Source organism: Erinaceus europaeus, chromosome 4 (genome assembly GCF_950295315.1).
Source record: "Erinaceus europaeus chromosome 4, mEriEur2.1, whole genome shotgun sequence".
NCBI classification, from domain to species: Eukaryota; Metazoa; Chordata; class Mammalia; order Eulipotyphla; family Erinaceidae; genus Erinaceus; species Erinaceus europaeus.
The window spans coordinates 56,204,120-56,223,953 of record NC_080165.1 but is presented as its reverse complement, the minus strand read 5'-3'; positions in this window follow the sequence as shown (position 1 = coordinate 56,223,953).

Here is a 19,834-nt window from a genome sequence, read left to right as displayed (position 1 = left end):
CATGATAATTTATAACAAATGTATTTATAAAGGCAAAAATGAATGATAGTTAACTATACAATTTTAGAACCTGTTTTATATGCTTTTGAATAATCATCATACTGGATAAAAGAATCTTTCAGTATACACAGGACATCCAGCTTCAAGTTACATTTACTCATTCCTTGTTTCTAAATCAGACTTCTCGAATACAAAACCCTCTAATGAAAATTCTAGGTAGCTGGGAGACCTGAGACAAAGAGAAAAGAAAATGAGATTTTGTTCATAAGTACTTTTATTCTATTTTAATCTAGGTATCATTGTTGAATTGTTCTGTGTCATTATCCACCTTGTTTTATTATTATCCACTTTCCTCTCCTATCTCTACCCCTCTTTGTCAATAATTTATCACATAGATACAGTGGCATACTCTTATACCAGTTTTTCTACAGTTTTTATTCAGGTAAGAATTAGACTGATAAGTTTGTAGAATATGATCCCTTTAGAATATTGTTTCTCAGTCTTCTACTCAAAAGGCCAAGTCATGACTGCAGGTTCCAATTCTTGCCACACCTTCACCTCTACCCCTCTGATCAATGGCTCCTTCCTTTCTGCACTACAGCTCCCCCACTGGACCCTGTACCCTTCTAATCCCAGCATCTTCTCTTTTCCCCCCAGAATCTCTGTTTCTGAACCATTTTCAGACAAGAGAGAGATGCCAGGCTTTGGAGACTGACACAAACATTTTGAAGAACACATCCTTTATCATCAAAAGATTGTGCTCAGAAAGTGCTCTGCTAAGCGAGGCTTATGAAGAAAACTCTAGTAGTATCTTAGAGGATATTAAAAAGTAAAGAACCCCTTGGGAAAGGGCTTTGAAAGAATATAGAAAATCAGGACATACAAAATTTTTGGAAAATTAGAGGTAAGTGGTAAAAAGTAGATCTATACAGGTATAGAGTTCACCAATCTCACAGTGACTCTATTTATAGGACAATGACCTTGAAGACAGGAGAATGGCATGATAAACCACACTGCCTGTTATGGGCTTGCTGTAAGGTATTTATTTATTTATTTATTTATCCAATTTCTTTCTCTTTCAGTCTCCACATCCACTCTCCTATTCAGTAGAGCCAGTGCTGTTCACCCACTCATTTCTTAGTTACACATGTAATTTTTCTCATTTCTGATTTCCTTCTGCAATTTCTATGTTTCCTAGTGATTCCTGGTGTATTTCCTGAAACTATAGTTCCTCCAGCTTCCATATCTGTAGTCATTATGTTGCTTCAACTCCAGAAAAAAAAAACCTTTAATGTCTGTAGAGTCTTAAAACTATCTTTCTTCTATAAATCCTTATCAGTGGTCTTAATATTTAGCTGTATAAAAACTATTTGAGTATTGGTCTTTCTCTTCATGGCTTATCTCACTATGATAACTTCATGTTCTATTTTGTTTTTAATATTAAGTGAACTTTCTTTCTTTCTTTCTTTCTTTCTTTCTTTCTTTAGAAAGAGAGTGGCAGACCACAGCACCAAAGTTTCCTTCAATACAGTGAGGGCTGGTTTCAAACTTGGTTTGCCACATGGCAAAGCAGCACATGATCTAAGTGAGCTATTTTAACAGACCTCAAGTTCTGATAAGTGCTTAAGACTATAAGTATAAGCCATATGCTCCCAAATAAAACTTAAAATGTAATTAAATAAATAAAAGCTACTTCAGCCTACTTAATTTCACATTTAAAGTTATAGTTTATATATACAATAGCATCATCTATGTTTTGGAGACAATAGCTTTATATCCTCAGATAGAAAACAAACTTAAGTGAGGATCAGGCGATGGCTCACCCAGGTAAGTGCACATATTATTACCATGCACAAGAACCCAGGTTCAAGCCTTCCCTCCTCACCTGCAGCAAGGACGCTTTACAAGTGGCCAAGGTCTGCAGTTGTCTTTCTCCCTATTTCTCCTTCCTCTCTCAATTTCTCTCTGTCCTAGCCAATAAAATAGAAGGGGAAAGATGAAAAAATGGCCAACAGGGTCTGAATTCAGTGTTATACTATATCCGCCAACATTCTCAGATTCTCTGATAATATTACTTGAAGAGGAACAAGAGCCAGGCAAGATTTTACGATTCCAAATGTTTGACCAAACCTGACTCATCAATGTTTTATTATCTGGCTTGTATACAGTCAGTTAAAATTTCTATAACCTTTCTCAGATACCACTCCTCATCAATACTTAGCATTTATATTGAACCTAGAATGGTACTCTGAGCAACAGAAGAAAGTAACATGATCCTTGTCCTTCATTTATTCTTTTTTTTTAAATTAGGGTTTACAGTAAATACAGTTGTTGACACATGTGTAAAATTTCTTAGTTTTATGAAAAACACTATTACCACCCCCCTCCAGCTAGGTCATCCTCCACCATCAGGCACCAGGACCTGAAAGCTCCATCTCCCACCTCCTTTGCTTTGGTGCAATACACCAAACCTAGTTCATGTTTTATCTTGTGTTTCCCTTTTATGTTATTATTTCTCAGTTCTGTCCATGAGTGAGACCACTCCATATTCATTGTACTCTTCCTAGATTATCTCACTTAACATGCTTCCTTCAAAGTCCATCTAAGACTGAAAATGAAAAATCCATAGGCTTTTGGTGGACGCCCACTTCCACATTCCAGTATCCCAAGTAGTGGGCTCTGATGGTAGCCAACCTGCTCTCACCTTTATTGTCAGCACTTTGATGGACTCTGTTTGTAACCAGTCATCTTGTGCCATGCCCAGTTTGAAACTGATAAAAGCTGGATACTGTGGTACAAGTTTGTGCAGGTCTGATAGGAATCTGCCTATAACCTGTTGACATAAAATAAACGTAACTCCCTGCCCTCCATGTGACCTCAGGTCTTACTCTTTAGTTACTTTTGAGCTATAATATGGAATTAAAAGAATTTCTTTACTGGGGTATTACTGTTTTACAGTTAACAGTAAATACAATAGTTTGTACATGCATAACATTTCACAATTTTCCACATAACAATACAAACACATTAGATCCTCTGTCATCGTGTTCAATGATCTGGACCCTCCCCCACCCCCCTAGAGTATTTTACTTTGGTGCAATACACCAGCTGCTTTAGGAAGATGGTAGGTAGGATCTCATATTCAAATTGAAGAGAGAAGTGGGTGATTGGAATGGCAAGATGGCACCTTCTTATGATGAATACAGCTTCTACAGTTTTGAAGGGTCCCTCCCTCACTACTTTTCAAGCCACAGTTCTTATTTGCCTCAAGTTGAGGTTATTTCCTTCCACTACCAATTTCTTGGAGGCTTTTGTCATATATGGGCACTGGATCTTATCAAATGCTTTTTATGCATGAATTTATAAGATCATGTGGTTGTTTTTTTTTTTTTTTTTTCCTCCTCCAGGGTTATTGCTGGGCTCGGTGCCTGCACCATGAATCCACCGCTCCTGGAGGCCATTTTTTTCCCCCTTTTGTTGCCCTTGTTGTAGCTTCGTTGTGGTTATTATTATTGCCCTTGTTGACGCAATTTGTTGTTGGATAGGACAGAGAGAAATGGAGAGAGGAGGGGAAGACAGAGAAGAGGAGAGAAAGATAGACACCTGCAGACCTGCTTCACCGCCTGTGAAGCGACTCCCCTGCAGGTGGGGAGCCGGGGGCTCGAACCGGGATCCTTACGCCGGTCCCTGCGCTTTGCGCCACATGCGCTTAACCCACTGCGCCACCGCCCTACTCCCGATCATGTGGTTTTTATCTTTCTTTTTGTTGATATGCTGGATTACACTAAATGGCTTGCAGATATTAAATCATCCCTGTTTTCCTGGATGAATCCTATTTGGTCTTGGTGAATTATTCTTTTAATATGTAATTGGATTCAATTAGCCAATATTTTGTTGAGGATATTTGCATTAATGCTCATCAGGGATTCTTTTTTTTTTGTGGAGCCTTTTCTTGCTTTGTGGATCAGACTGATATTAGTCTTATAAAATGTGTTTAGGAGTGTTCCTCTTATTCTGTTTTCTGAAACAGTTTGAGGAGAATGGGTGTTAGTTCTTCTTTAAGTTATTTATACAATTATTAGTATAGCCATTTGGATCTGAGCTTTTGTTCTTGTGAAAGCTTTTGATTACTGTTTCATTTTCTAAACTATTTATTAGTCTGTCAAGTTTATTTACTTTCTCTTGTGTCAAGATTGGCAGTTGGTTTAACTCTTAGAATGTGTCCATTTCTTCTAAATTGCCAAATTTATTAGCATATAGATATCTTTTGTAGTCTTACACAAACTTTAGTATTTCTGCCTTCTCTGTTGTAATATCTCATCACTCATTTCTGACTGATTTTAGATTTTACCACACATTTTCTCTTAATGAGAGTAGCTAGTAGTTTGTTTTATTTATCCTGTCAATGAACCAGCTCTTGGTTTCATGAACCTTCCTTTTTTTTTTAAACCAGAACACTGCTCAGATCTGGCTTATGGTGGTGCAGAGGAGGACTGAACCTAGGACTTAGGGGTTTCAAGCATGACAGTCTCTTTGCATAATCATTATGCTATTACCCCAGCACATTAATCTTCCAGATGGTCTTTTCTTGTTTTCTATTTTGTTAATTTCTGCTTTGAATTTAACTATCTCCTGTCTCCTGATGCCTGTTGGGTCTATTTGTTTTTCCATTTTTTGCTTGGTTCAGTTGGATTGTTGGACAAGCTTATTAGTAATTTCTCCTTTTTATTAATGTGGGCCTGTATTAATATGAACTTCCTTCTCAGGAGTGCTTTTGCTAAACCACATAGGGTCTAGTAGCTGGTTTATTCATTTTTATTAAGATGGAGGAAATTCTTAATTTCACCTTTTTTATTTCTTCAATGGTTCATGTGCTATTCAGAAGCACGTTGTTTAGTCTCCAGAATTTGGGGGTTTCTCTGACCTTTATCGTTGATTTCAAGCATTCTGCCATCATGGTCTGAGAAGGTACACTTTATGATTTTAATACTCACCTATTTGTTTATGTTGTTTTTGACAATAATGTGTACTCATTTCTTCTGGGATGGAAAGTTCTGTATATATCTTTTAGGTCCATCTTGTCTATGCTGTCATTAAAAACCATTATTTCCTGTTGAATTTTTTTTCTGGATGGTCAGTCTTTTGCTGTGAGTGGTGTGTTAAGATCTCCTATTATTATTGTGTTACTGCACTTAAATATGGAGCATGTATATTTATAATGGATATATCTTCTTGTTTAATTGATTCTTTGACCATAAGGCAGTGTGTCCGTCTCCAGTTCTATTTATTACCTGTGAACAGAATTGCTCTTCCTACCCTTTTTTTCTGACTTATTGCCTTGGAGCATCTTGCTCCATCCTTTTACATTAAACTTCTGTTTATCTTTTCTTTGAATGTGTATTTCTTAGAGACATATAATAAATGAATCATGTGATTTAATCCATTTAGCTGCTCAGTCTTTTGAGAGAATTATGGAAGAGAGTAGTTCCCAAATCTGGGAAAAGTATATAAACACCATTAACTGTAAACCCCATTGATTTAATCTGGGGACAGATTCAATATAGGAGCCCGTGTAACCTCTGCATCCCTGTAGATCTGAGCTCACATTCTGTGGTCATAGCTAGGAACATTCTAGGCTGCACTCATTGCTAGACCCATCTTCCTCCTTGAGTGGTAGAGGATTTTGGTCCAACCTCCTTTCTGAGAATGTGGCAGTCCCTACCATTGTTGATTCACCTTGAGGGCAAGGTTTTGTTAATGTCTCCTTTCTTAAATAATAAAAAAAAAGGGGCAAGGTCCTTGGGGCCCACAAAGGGGTCCATTATGTTGTGCCCTCCCCTTCCCTCCTAGATAACTGCTATAGTTTTCCAATTTAAATATGGGTTGTGTTGTGTCTGGTTGTTTATTTTAAGTATGTGTGTTCATTTATCTAAATTCCACATATGAGTGAAACCATCCTGTAGCTTTCCTTTATCTTTTTGCTTATTTCACTAAGCATAATGTTCTTGAGTTTCATTCATTTTATCCAAAAGGATGTAAAATAATCTTTTTTATTGCTGAGTAATACTCCACTGAGTATATGTCTCATAACTTAAAAAAATTAATTAATTAATTCCCTATTTGTTGCCCTTGATTTACTGTTGTAGTTATTATTGTTGTCTGTCTTCACTGTTGGATAGGACAGAGAGAAATGGAGAGAGGAGGGTAAGACATAAAGGAGGAGAAAAAGACACGTGCAGACCTGCTTCACTGCTTGTGAAGTGACTCCCCTGCAGGTGGGGAGTGGGGGGCTTGTACCAGGATCCTTAAGCCGGTCCTTAACCCGCTGCACTACCGCCCAAGTCCTGTCTCATAACTTTTTTATCTTGTCATCTGTTGAGGGACATTTTGGTTGCTTCCAAATTTTTGCTATTGTGGATAATGCAGCTATGACCATGGATTTTCATATATTCCTTCAAATTAGTAATATTATCTTGTTTGGATAAATGCCTAGGAGTGGGATTGCTAGATCATAAAATATTTCCATCTGTATCTGCTTAAGGATTCTCCATACTTTTCTCCATAAAGGTTGTACCATTTTGCATTCACACCAGCAGTGTGTTAGAGTTCCTTTTTCTCCACATCCTTTCCAACATGAATCTTCTCCTGTTTTGGTGATGAAGGCCATTCTTACAGGTGTGAGGTGGTATCTCAATGTGGTTTTAATGTGCATTTTTCTGATGATGAGTGAATTAATTATAGCATTTCTGCATATGTCTATTATAGGGTAGAAAAGCTAGGAAATCGATTTTAGGCATGTTCCCGGGGTCACAAAAACATAGTAGTTTTGCTTGAGTTTGGTAGCTAGCCTGTGGTTGGATAAGAATATTGTCTGAGAGAATGCTGTAAAGAATGTAGTAGCTAAAAGGGCTAGACAGTTGGATTAGGGCTTTCTTAGCCACTCTTCTGTTGTTGAGCACCTGGATTGCTTCCAGGTTTTAGCTATTATGAATTGTGCTGCTATGAACATAGGAGTACACAGCTTTTTTTGGTTGAGTGTTACGGAGTCCTTGGGGTATAACCCCAGGAGAGGAATTACTGGATCATATGGAAGGTCCATGTCTAGCCTTGTGAGAGTTTTCCAGACTGCTCTCCACAGAATAAAAAACTGGGCAGAGGACATGCATAGACAGCTCTCCAAATAAGAGATTTTTTTTTTTCAAGAGTGGGGGAAACACTTTTGATTATGACTGTTTTGTAGTATAACCTGAAGTTGGGTATTGTTATACCTCCATTTTTCTTCTTTTTCCTTGGGAGTGCTTTTGCTATTCATGGTTTTTTAAAGTTTCACACATTTTTTTCTTTTTTTTCTTTATTTATTTTCCCTTTTGTTGCCCTTGTCGTTTTTATTGTTGTTTTAGTTGTTAATGTTGTCATTGTTAGATAGGACAGAGAGAAATGGAGAGAAGAGGGGAAGACAGAGAGGGAGAGAGAAAGAGAGACACCTGCAGACCTCCTTCACCGCCTGTGAAGCGACTCCCCTACAGGTGGGGAGCCGGGGGCTTGAACCGGGATCCTTATGCTGGTCGGTCTGCGCTTTGCGTCACGTGCGCTTAACCTGCTGCGCTACCGCCTGACTCCCAATTCCACACATTTAAAAAAAATATTCTGCTCAATTTATTTGAGTTATATCATTAGGATTATAATAGGGATAGCACTTATAGATTATAGATTAGCTGTAGGGGCTTACTTCTGGGCTGACAATTCTATTCCACTGGTCAGTGTGTCTATTCATGTTCAGGTACCAAGCAGTTTTGATGACAATGGCCCTATAATACAATTTGATATTTGGCAGTATGATGTGTCTGGTTCTGTTCTTTCTTCTCAAGATTGTTTTGGCAATTCTAGGTCTTTTTCTGGTTCCAGATAAACATTTGTAGCATTTGTTCTAATTTCCTAAAAAATTTGATTGGGATCTTGATGGGGATAGCATTAAATTTGTAGATGGCTCTGGGTAGTATATTCATTTTGATGAAGTTAATTCTTCCAACCCATGAACATGGAATCCCTTTCCACTTCTTTGTGTCTTTTTCAATTTCCTTGAGTGGTGTCTCATAATTTTCAGTATATAAGTCTTTCAACTCTTTGGTTAGGTTTATTCCTAGATATTTTATTTTATTTTTGCTAGAGTAAAAGGAATTGTCTTCTGGATTTCAACTTCTTCTAATGTAGTGTTTCCATAGAAGAGTGCCACTGACTTTTGAATGTTAATTTTGTAGCCTGACACCTTACTGTATTGCCTGATGGTTTCCAATAGTTTCTTTCTGGATTACTTCGGTTTTTCTATGTATACTATCATGTCATCTGCAAATAGGGGGAGTCTGACTTTTTCTCTTCCAATTTCTATTCCTTTAATTTATTGCTCCTGCCTGATTGCTATGACAAGAACTTCCAACACTATGTTGAATAGTAATGGCAATAGTGGGCAGCCCTGTCTAGTACCTGATCTGAGTGGAAATGCTTCCAGTTTTTCATCACTGAGTATGATGTTGGCTGTAGTTTGCTATATATAGACTCACTATCTTGAGGAATTTTCTATCTATTCCCATTGTTTGTAGTGTTTTGATCATAAAGGGATGTTGTATTTTGTCAAAGGCTTTCTGTGCATCTATTGATACTACCATGTGCTTTTTGGTCTTGTTTTTGTTGATGTGGTGGATTGTGTTGATTGATTTATGTATATTAAATCAACCTTGCATGCTTGGGATAAACCCCACTTGGTCATGATGAACATTTTTTTTAATATACTGCTGTATCCAGTTGGCTAGAAATTTGTTCAATATTTAGCATCTATGTACATCAGAGATATTGGTCTGTAGTTTTCTTTATTGGCTGTGTCCCTGTCTGCTTTTGGTATCAGAGTGATATTGGCTTCATAGAAGCTGGAAGGGAGTATTCCAGTGTCTTCAGTCTTCTGGAAGACTTTCAAAAGTAGAGGTATTAGTTCTTCTTTGAAAGTTTTGTAGAATTCATTTGTAAAACTATTTGGTCCAGGACTTTTGTTTTTGGGAATATATATTCATTTCTTTTGGCATGGAACATTCTGTATACATCTGTTAAGTTCATCTTGTCTATAGTTTCTTTTAAGGTCACTATTTTCTTGCTGATTTTTTTTTTTTGTCTCTATAATCTAGCTCTTGCTGAGTGGTGTGTTAAATTTCCCTTGAGGTGAGTTTGTACTTTTTTTTTAGTACTTTATTGTAGGATTATTAGTTTTCAGTGGAAAATTTCCTAGGTATACAACTGTTGATTTCATGATGTATTGTTCAATAAAGTGACCTTAAAACAGAACAAATAGATTAAACGTATTTTTGTTTTATCTGGTTAGTAGTTCTTACCCCTGGTATCTTTACTGAACAAATATCAACTGCTTTGCAGTTTTGTACTCATTTCAAAGTATTTTATTGTAAACTGAGAAATGTTATGCATGTACAAACTACTGTATTTACTGCCTGATGTAAAACATTAATCCCCCAATAAAGAAAGTTTAAAAAATAATAAATAAAAATAAAAATAAATAAAAATTTAAAGAGTTGACCTGGAGTAGTGAAACCCAACTGAGGACAGTAAAATGAAACCATTTAGGGGCTGGAAGATAGCATAATAAGTATGCCAAAGACTTAAAATTATGGTTATGCCTGAAGCACAGGTTCTGTACCAAGCACCTCCACAAAATAGAGCTAAGCAGGGTTCTGGCATAAATAAATTAATTTAATTAATAAATAATAAAGTTTAATTTAAAGTGATTATTGACTTGCTTCTCACTTTAAGTTCCCATCTTTGTGTTGGTAGTTGTCTGAGAACCATGGAGGATATTCTTAGACTATTGAGCAATTGACACTGTATGCTAATTATGATTTACTGATAGACTAAGAGACTGTTTTCCACAGATGTGTTGAAACTTTTCAGGTAAGACTCAAAACATTCTGTAATGTTACTAATTCAACCTGCCTTTTTTTTCCTCAATAAGTCTGTGCTTGTGATATCAGGTTTTTTGTTCCCAAGAGTGATGTTACTTGACAACAAAGCTGTGGACTCATGCATCAAGAGCTGAATACAACTTCTGTACTGATAGCTTCTTTCTTCCAGAAGTCACTTTTACGGCTTTTTCCTTAGGAAATAAAGTATTTATTTGACACTTCTCATACACAGCCAAAGCTGAACAGGGTTACTCTTCATGTTTTCAGGGAAAGCCTGGAAATCACTTGTCACATTGATATTCTGGGGACAATTATGACCATTTTTTATCAAAATTTCTTTGAGATATTTGAGTTATTAAACTAATGTGAAGCATTAGTAGGGAGCTGGGAAGGTAACATAATGGTTATGAAAGAGCCTCTCATGTCTGAGACTCTGAGGTCCCAGCGTCAATCCCTAGCACACCTATCAGTCAGAGCTAAGCAGTGCTCTGTTATTTATACATGTTTGTGTGTATCTCTCTTTCTCCTTAAAATAAACAAAATATTTTCTAAAAAGTTAGTAGTGTCAGAGATATTATATTTAAGATAGCAAATTTTGATATGCATAAATTCAAACAACATACAAAATTTATATAATAGTTGTTGGCCCTTTTTTTAAAACACAAACTACTTTATTAGCAATCACATCTGTTCAAGTTCTTATTTATTTATTTAAGAAAGGAGACAATAACAAAACCATAGGATAGGAGGGGTACAACTCCAAACAATTCCTGCCACCCAGTCTCCATATCCCATCCCTCCCCAATAGCTTTCCCACTCTCTATCCCTCTGGGAGCATGGACCCAGGGTCATTGTGAGTTGCAGAAGGTGGAAGGTCTGGCTTCTGTAATTGCTTCCCCGCTGAACATGGACGTTGACTGGTCGGTCCATACTCCCAGTCTGCCTCTTTCTTTCCCTAGTAGGGTGTGTCTCTGGGGTAGCAGAGCTCCAGGACACATTGGTGGGGTCTTCAGTCCAGGGAAGCCTGGCCAGCATCCTGATGACATCTGGAACCTGGTGACTGAAAAGAGAGTTAACATATGAAGCCAAACAAATTGTTGAGCAATCATGGACCCAAAGCTTGGAATAGTGGAGAGGAAGTGTTAGGGGGGTACTCACTGCAAACTCTAGTGTACTTCTGCTTTCAGGTATATATTTTTCCCAGTTTATAGATACATGTGAACATATGCTTTATCTCAAAGAACCTGGTCTATATCTAGATTTTGAGACTTTGTTAGGAAGTGAACCACCTGAGATGGAATTAGAGAATACTATGAAAGGAAAGGTCTCACCCGAGTAATGAAGCTGAAGGGTTGTCATTCCACATCTGAAGTCTCTGGACACAGTCTGAACTGAAGCATGTTGAGGTGGCGATCATTGCACTGATTAGGTTGTGATCGGCAGATGCAATATTTTTTGATAAGAATTGGGAGAAGCATGTGGGAAAGTGGGTCCTACCCTATGGTTCCAGGACTGGGGGAAATATAGACTCTATAGTGGAAATGTGAGGTTCCTGCTGTCTTAGGGTTCAAGAAGACAATGGATAGTTATTGTTATCATCACATTATTTGGTAATTGGGTTAACTTAGAAAAGTCCTTTTGTTAGGGTTTGCTGTATAAAACCCAGTATCTTGTATATAGCTGTGCCACCAGTTGCTTCTCATGTTTGTGGTCTAGGCTTTTGGAGAGTCTGCATATCAAAGACTCAGACTATATATTTAAAAGACTCAGTCTGTGTTTTAAAAAGTTCGAGATATACAATCAATTTTCCCCTCTCATATAATTGAATAGTGATTTATATGACTACACTTTACTAAGAGTGTACATAAACACCATTCCCACCACCATAAGACTGTGTCCCATCCCACCCACCTGCTGGCCCAGGAAGCCGCATGTTCATCCTCCCCCTCACCACAGAGTTTTTACTTTGGTGCCCTACTTTCAATTTAGTCAGATCCTGCTTTTAGTTTCCCTTTCAGATCTTCTTTCTCAACTTCTGTTGATGAGTGGGATCATCCCATACTCATCTTTATCTTACTGACTTAGCCCACTTAACATAATTCCTTCTAGCTCCGTCCAAGATGGGTCAGAGAAGGTGGGTTCATTGTTCTTGATAGCTGCATAGTATTCCATTGTGTATATATACCACAGCTTTCTTAGCTACTCATCTGTTGCTTCTAGGTTTTAGCTATTATGAATTGTGATGCTATGAATATAGGAGTACACACATTTTTTGGAAGGGTGTATGGAGTCCTTGGGGTATCCCCAGAAGAGGAATTAATGGGTCATAAGGAAGGTCCATATCTAGCCTTGTGAGAGTTCTCCACACTGCTCTCCACAGAGGCTGGACAAATTTACATTCCCACCAGCAGTGCAAGAGGGTTCCTCTGTCCCCACAGCCTCTCCAGCATTTGTCGCTGCTGTCCTTTTTGATGTATGCTATTCTTACAGGAGTGAGGTAGTATTTCAATGTTGTCTTTATTTGCATTTCTCTGACAATCAGTGACCTGGAGCAGTTTTTCATATATTTGTTAGCCTTTTGGATCTCCTCTAAGGTGAATGTTCTGTTCATATCCTCTGCCCATTTATGGATGGGGTCATTTGCTTTTTTGGTGCTAAGTTTGCTGAGCTCTTTGTATATTTTGGTGATTAGTCTCTCATCTGATGTATGGCATGTGAAGATCTTCTCCCATTCTGTGAGGGGTATCTTTGTTTGTGTGATAGTTTCTTTGGCTGTGCAGAAGCTTTTCAATTTAATGTAGTCCCATTGGTTTGTTTCTGTTTGGTCTTCCTTGCAATTGGGTTTGTTTCATCAAAGATGTCCTTGAGGTTTAGGTGGGAAAGTGCTCCACCAATATTTCCCTGTAAGTATCTGATTGTTTCTGGTCTAACATCCAGGTCTTTGATCCATTTGGAGTTCATTTTTGTTTCTGGTGAAATAAAGTGGTTCAGTTTCATTCTTCTGCATGTTTCAACCCAGTTTTCCCAGCACCATCTATTGAAGAGAGCCTCCTTCTTCCATTTAATACTTTGGGCCTCCTTATCAAAGATTAGATGTCCATAAGTGGGGATTTAGTTATGGGATTTCAATTCTGTTACATTGGTCTGTGTGCCTGTTTTTGTTCCAGTACCATGCTGTTTTGATGATGATGGCTTTATAATATAGTGTGAGATCTGGGAGTGTGATGCCTCCCTTTCTGTTTCTTTTCCTCAAGATGGTTTTGGCAATTCTAGGTGTTTTCAGATACATGATTGTAGTGTTTGTTCTATTCTCTTAAAGAAGCTTGGTGGAACTTTGATGGGTATTGCATTAAATTTGTATATGGCTCTGGGGAGAATATTCATTTTGATGATATTTATTCTTCCAATCCATGAGCATGGGATGTCTTTCCATTTCTTGGTATCAGTTTGTATTTCCTTGAGTAGCGACTCATAGTTTTCAGTATACAAGTCTTTCACTTCTTTGGTCAGCTTTGTTCCTAGGTATTTTATTGATTTTGCTGCAACAGTGAATGGGAGTGATTTCTGGATGTCTTCTTCTTCAGATTTAGTGTTTGCATAAAGAAATGCCACTGATTTTTGTACATTGATTTTGTAGCCTCACACCTTGCTATATTACCCAATAAGTTCCAGTAGTTTTCTGCTGGATTCTTTAGGTTTTTCTATGTATACTATCATATCATTTGCAAATAGTGAGAGCTTGACTTCTTCCCTTCCAATCTGTATTCCTTTGATTTCTTTCTCTTGCCTGATTGCTATGGCAAGAACTTCCAATACTATGTTGAAGAGTAATGGTGACAGTGCGCAGCCCTGTCTAGTCCCCGATCTGAGGGGGAATGCTTTCAGCTTCTGTCCATTGAGTATGATGTCGGCTGTAGGTTTGCTATATATGGATTCCACAATCTTGAGGAATTTTCTATTCCCATTTTTTGTAGGGTTTTGAGCATGAATGGGTGTTGTATTTTGTCAAAGACTTTCTCTGCCTTTATTGAGATAATCATGTAGTTTTTGGCTTTGCTTTTATTGATGTGGTGAATGACATTGATTGGCTTATGGATGTTGAACCAACGTTGCATTCCTGGTATAAATCCCAGTTGGTCATGATGAAAAATCTTTTTGATATGTTGCTGTATCCGGTTGGTCAAGATCTTCTTTAATATTTTGGCATCTATGTTCATCAGAGATGTTGGTCTGTAGTTTTCCTTTTTTGTTTTGTCCCTATCTGCTTTTGGTATCAGGGTGATGTTGGCTTCATAGAAGGTGGAAGGGAGTGTTCCTGTTTCTTTGATCTTATGGAAAAGCTTTAGAATTATGGGTCCTGTTTCCTGAAAGTTTTGTAGAATTCATTTGTGAAGCCATCTGGTCCAGCATTTTTGTTGTTGGGAAGATTCTTAATAATTGTTTCTATTTCTTTGTCTGTGATTGTTGCATTTAGGTTTTGTAGGTCTTCTTGGGTCAGTTTTGGAAGGGCATATGTTTCTAGGAATTGCTCCATTTCTTCCCGATTTTCTAGCTTGGTGGTGTATAGTTCTTCATAGAAACTTCACATGATGTTCTGGATTTCTGTGGTGTCAACTGTGGTATCTCCTCTATTGTTTACAATTCTATTAATTTGAATCTTTTCCCTTTTTTGTTTAGTGAGTCTGGCTAGGGGTTTGTCAATTTTGTTTAATCTTTCAAAGAACCAACTTTTGTCTTCATTGATCTTCTGTATGGTTCTCTTATTTTCAATGTTTTTTATTTCTGCTCTAATATTAGTAATTTCTGTCCTTCAGGTTGATTTAGGGTTCTTTTGTCCCTCTTCTTCTAAGTCCTTGAGGTGTGCAGTAAGGTCGTTTATTTGAGCTTTTTCATGTTTAATATGTGATTGTATGGCTATGAGTTTCCCTCTCAATATTGCTTTAGCTGTGTCCCAAATATTTTGATGGGTTGTGTCTTCATTTTCATTTGTTTCCAGGAACATTTGTATTTTTTGCTTGAGTGGCTCTCTGACCCAGTGGTTCTTAAGCAGTATGTTGTTTAGTTTCCAAATTCTGTGTCTTTTAATAATTTTCTATTTGTTGTTAAATGTTTTACTCCACTGTGGTCTGACAAGATACTTGGGATGATTTCAATGATCTTGAATTTATTGATGCTGTCTTTGTGGCCTAACATGTGGTCTATCCTTGAGTATGTGTTGTGTGGATTTGAAAAGAATGTGTATTCCAGTTTTTTTGGGTGAAGGGCTCTGAAAATGTCCAGGAGGTCTAGTCTGACCATTTCTTCACTTATTTCTCTTGTTTATTTGTTGATTCCCTGCTTTGTTAATCTGTCTAAGTGTGAGAGTGTGCTTTTAAAGTCTCACACTATTATTGTATTGCTATTGATGTATTTTTGAAGTTCTTTGAGTAGGTGCTTGATGCATTTAGATGGTCCCTCATTGGGTGCATAGATGTTAATTGTCGTTAATGTTCAGGGCTCCAGCTGGCCAGGCTAGCTTCACGGCAGTAGACAGAGACAACCAGAGACACACAGCTGGGCAGAGAAGCTTTATTCATGAGCGGGAAAACATATGCTCTCCTGTCTTTCTGCTCTGGTGGCAGAGAGAGACCCTTAAACTAACCACCACACAGATCTTTCCAGCATCCTTCTTCTCTCGTGGCCGCACCAAGAACTCTGGAACTCTGTAGGGGTCTCGGGGGTGGGGTCATAGGAGCGGCTTAACATGTGTCTGCAGGGGCAGCAGGGGGAGGGGTCAAGGAAGCAGAAGCCGCTGCAGAAGAAACCAGACACGTGTCTCCAGGGACAGTGGGGGGAGGGGTCATGGAAGTGGAAGCTGCCGCAGGAGAAACTGAACACGTGTCTCCGGAGGCAGCAGTTTTGGGGCTGACTGTAGATCTCTTAGGGCATTTAAGTCTTAAGCAAATATCCTTTAACTCCTGTATCTCAGCCTCAAGGTCACTTAACCTTTTGGCAGGAGGCCTTGTACATATCCTGAAAATAGTAAATATAGCCATGAGAACCCATAGTGTAGCGAAAATTAAAGTGTCTCTGAGATTGAAAGCCTGTCCCAGGAGAGAAGGATAGAATGTCTGGGACACCTCCTCATAAAACGGAAAAAATACCATGGTGGGGGGAAACGCAGGGCCACAGAGTCAGGCGGCTGCCACTTACCTGTGTCTGGGCGGCTTTTCTGGACCTCAGGCTGGGCGTGAGTGAGGGACACATTGGGCACCAGATGTTGTTGTGCGGGCCACGGAGAAGAGAGAGAGGAGGTCCGGAGCGAAGAGGGAACACAAATATTTATTTGTGCTGGTATCTCAGAGTTAGGTACTAGAGAAGCAGGTTGGGCCATGTGGAGGTAGTGAAAATGGCCGCCTCATGCAGTAACTTTTCCTGCGTCTGAACACCAAAGTGGCGCGCTGGCAAGAGAGTGAGGTGCGGAACAAGAAGGGCTTTTATAGGAGCAGCTTTCACGAGAATGGGAAGGGGGAGGAGTAACCATAGCACTCCAGGATAGGATAATAACTCTCGTGAGAATGGGAGAGGGGAGGAGTAACCAAAGCACTCCAAATATCGCGGGGAAATAGACAATGCCCTGAGGGCACAACATGGCAAAACAGGCACTCCAAGAATGTCCCAACTCTCGGGGGAACTAGCAGTAGCCTGAGGGGACAACATGGCAGATGTGGCTGCATCTGCACAATTTCCCAGCAGTTAATAATTGTTAAGTCTTCTTGGCTGATTGATCCTCTAATCATTATGTAATGCCCTTGCCTATCATTTATTACTTTATTTAATTTAAGGTCTATTGCGTCAGAGATGAGAATGGCTGTTCCTGCCTTTTTTTTTGTGGTCTGTTAGCCTGTATGATAGTTTTCTATCCTTTCACTTTAAGTCTGTGTTTATCTTGTTGGGTCAAGTGGGATTCTTGCAAGCAGCATATGGTTGGGCTATGTTTTCCGATCCATCCCCCCACTCTGTGCCTTTTGATGGGTGAATTTAAGCCATTGACATTTATTGATATTATGGATTTAATGTATTGTAATGCCATTGCTCAACAAATTTTTATTTGCTCTGATATTTTGCAAGTATTATAGTGATGTTCTTTTTATAAGAGGTATTTTACAACCTCTTTCAGGGCAGGTTTGATGATGGTCTTTTAGATATTGTTTGTCTAAGTAGCTTTTGATTCCTCCATCTAGTTTGAATGAAAGTCTAGCAGGATATATTATCCTTGGTTGAAACCTTTTTTTCATTCAGGGCTTGATAGATATCTTGCCATTCTCTTCTGGTTTTTAGAGTTTGAGTTGAGAAGTCTGCTGATAGTCTTATGGGTTTTCCTCTGTATGTGACTTTTTGTTTTTCTCTTGCAGCCTTTAGAATCCTTTCTTTATCCTTACATCTTTTCACTGTGACTATGATGTGTCTTGGTGTCTTCAAGTCTGGGTTGATTCTGTTTGGGACTCTCTGGGCCTCTTGAATCTTAATGTCCTTTCTGTTGTTCAGGTCTGGGAAGTTTTCTTCTATTGTTTCCTCTAGAATATTTCCTTCCCTTTCCTCTCTTTCTTCCTCTGGCAGGCCAATTATATGAATGTTAATTCTTTTGAGATCATCCCACACGTCTCTGTCATTTTCAGTGTCCCTCAATCTCTTTTTGAGCTCTTTCATCTCTTTCTTAGTTTTCTCTAGCTCATCCTCTGCCTTGCTAATTCTGTTTTCTGCTTCTGTTAGTCTGCTTTCCCTTGCCTCAGCTTTTTTCTTCATTACAGCTATTTCAGCTTTCAGTTCTCTCATTGCCTCAAGATAATCTGTATTTTCCTTGGGGGGTCTCAACTGTTGTTTCTCTAATACTGCCATTCCTTTCCTCCAATGTTTTTTCATTTCTGTGATTAATAAGTTTATTATTGCTTGCATACTTTTCTTATCTATGGTTACTTCTGGCTGATTTGTAGTTTCTTCTGGGCTCTTGTCTTCATTCATTGGAGTAGCAGCTTTATTTTTTTTTGATCTACCCATTTTTTTTTATTTATGTATTTCTTTTTTTATGCTCTGTTGTTGCTCAGTTGTTGTGTCTTGAGTACAAGCAACATTGTACTAAATACCTTTATGACAATTGCACTCACCAACCTCAGGAATTACAATAGCAACTGAAGCAAGGATTGAAGCATTTAAACCAATACCAGTTAGCCAAACAATGTCTCCAGTCTGAGAAAAAATAGCCACCAAATCCAACTGAAGAAGAAAGAGAAAGGAAAAAGGGATATGCAAGAATAGACAATTATGCAAAGCTACTATCTACTGTATATTTTCGTGTGGGACTATGTGGAAGTTCGGTAGAGCTTAGGGAAGCTCCCCCCATCTTCACAGATGGCGGTCTGAAAAGACACCTCTCTTATTAGCCTCTCTCCATAGAGATGAGCCAAGAGAGAAAAGTCTATTAGACTCAGCTTGCCTTTGTAAGACTCCCAAAATCCACAAAGAGCCTACATCCCCCACTGTCAGCCAAATGGTTGCACTCACTCAAAGTTCACATGTTCCACTTCACCTTTTGATCACAAAGGAAGAGCACATCCTGTTACACAATCCTAGCACCAGACAAGTGAAAATCCCCCAAGACCTTATTTCCTGTAACCCTTTTGATATCTTTAAAGCCTTGTTCTTCCTTTTTCTATCTCACCTTACTTGTTCAACCACCATTCTTCTCTCAAATGCCTTTAGATAATTAAATGCCTGCATCAGGAGACTAATTGTATTGATCTTTATATATCAACTCTTGTTATACCAACCCCCTACCATAGGGGGCATGCTGACCTTTAAGAAACCTGTAAATTCTGACGTATGTGAAAACTGTTCTTTGTCTAGCCCTCTATATCAACCCAAACCCACCTCCCAATAAACGAGAATCCTCCCAGAGTTTCTTTTCACATGGTCTCTTGAACCAGTGATGGGAACTCGGTAAAGTTTACCTTTTTAGTTGATAGTCAACCCACTTGAGTGCCGGCATTTTAGGAGTAGCAAAAGAAGAAAGGGAAATAGAGCAGAGATACACACAGAGTCCACTCTGAGTCAGATTTCTTCCCCAGAATAATTTACAAATGAGTATCAGTGAATTCAGAGAGCTGAAGAAGGAGGAAGGGAGAAAGGAAGACAAGAATTAGAAAAAGGAAAAAAAAGAGAGAAAAAAATGAGAGAGAGAAGAGAAAAAAGATAAGAAAAAGAACAGTAATGAAAGAGAAGTAAAAGAGTTTTTATTTATTTATTTATTTTTATTAGCTAGGAGGAGGGAAAGGGGGAGAGTGGGTAGAGGAGGTAGGAGGACTGAAACAAGTTTCTCTTGCAATGGATAAGACACCAAAGTCCCCTACCAATGGAGAATACAATAAGAGTTAATTCTGGTCAACCTGAAGGAGGGTGGGAAATTGATACGCATATATATAATATTAATAATAAAATAGAACAGAGTAAAAAAACCTGTCCTGTCTTCAGCTTGAATGGATCCAGATTGCCTCAAGCCCCCTGAGCAGAGGCAGCTGATTGTTAAGAAAAAAAAAAAAAAAACCCTCTGGGCAGTCTGTCCCTTTTGTAGTTCCAATTGGCCACTTAAACAGAAAGGAAAAGGGCCAAGGGTTTCAGAAAGGAACAGGATTGGAATGGCACCCCTGATGAGCCAGGAATATTGGTAAAGAAAGAAGCTCAACAGGGGAACCTGCTAGGAGCAGCTCTCTGGCACCCACGGTCTGGTTAATGGGGGGGGAGGGGTGCACTTCATTAATAATAAAAAAACTTCCTTTCTTTTTTCTCTGTTTTCTAACCCAAATTGAACTATAGCCACCTCCTTGGTGTTACAGCTAGGG